Source organism: Penaeus monodon, chromosome 30 (assembly GCF_015228065.2).
Source record: "Penaeus monodon isolate SGIC_2016 chromosome 30, NSTDA_Pmon_1, whole genome shotgun sequence".
In the NCBI taxonomy this organism is placed as follows: domain Eukaryota; kingdom Metazoa; phylum Arthropoda; class Malacostraca; order Decapoda; family Penaeidae; genus Penaeus; species Penaeus monodon.
Genome location: NC_051415.1, coordinates 28,025,599 through 28,026,642, shown reverse-complemented (window position 1 = coordinate 28,026,642; position 1,044 = coordinate 28,025,599).

The following is a 1,044-nucleotide window of genomic DNA, read 5'->3' as shown; positions in this document are numbered from 1 at the left end:
CCATCAGTGTAACATCTTTTTATTATCAGATTGTGAATAGGGCATACACTTTAAGCTGGTTTATATACTCATTTTTGCAATGTACAGATTTACATTGTAAGTATATGATGGCTGTGATGCTAGTAGCCCTAGTATTTTCAGAATTAGATAGCATGCAGAAGACTAGTAGACTGTATTAACAAGTGACAGTATCTTCATATTAAGATTGAAGTTGCAAAGCAAACTATTAGCTATGACTTTTGTCTTGTAAGCAGTGAAGGATTGGAATGATTTTAAAAAAGTACCCATTGGCTTATTTTCTTGTGACTATGCTAATGCAGAAGTAATTTATTTTCATGGCTATTTTGAGAAACTTAGATATAGGATTGTACTGATGGTATTTGAAAGCTGAATATAGTAAAGATGCTTGTTGTGCAAATATTTCTACATTTTTATGGTTAGCTGTTTACTTTTGATGTGTCTAAGATTATTATAGTTTAGATTACCTGAATACGAAATGTGCATGGAATTCTTTATATATGCTATTTATGCGCATTGGAATTTTAGCAGATCCTCTATTTGGTAACAGAAGTAGAAATTACAGAAAAAAGATAATATACTTAAAGATGTCATGAAAGTAGTTTAAGTATTGTTTGACTTATATCAAGAAGATATGAACTATGTTTTGTATGCAGATTCATGATGTTGTTTGAAGAAGTTATTTGCCAAAGGAGCATGAAGCTTAAAGTGAAAATTGCCTTCAGTGTACTTATCTTACATTACTCAGAGTCATTTTATAGCCAGTAATGATGCTGATGCTTGACTGTGCAATTCAGTATATGCAGTGTTTGCTATGCACTATTGCTTCTCAGTGAAAAGGTAATGTTAATGTTTGCGTAGGCTTACTTTTAGATAGAGATGGTTCATTATGTGGAGGTCTGTCTGTTCCTTATTACTTTTTAATTGGTTTTATGTTTATTTAGGTTAAGCAGATGACTAAGGAGGCATGATTGTGATTTATGAATGCTTCAGATCAGCATATTCTTTAATTAAGCCATAAAGGCC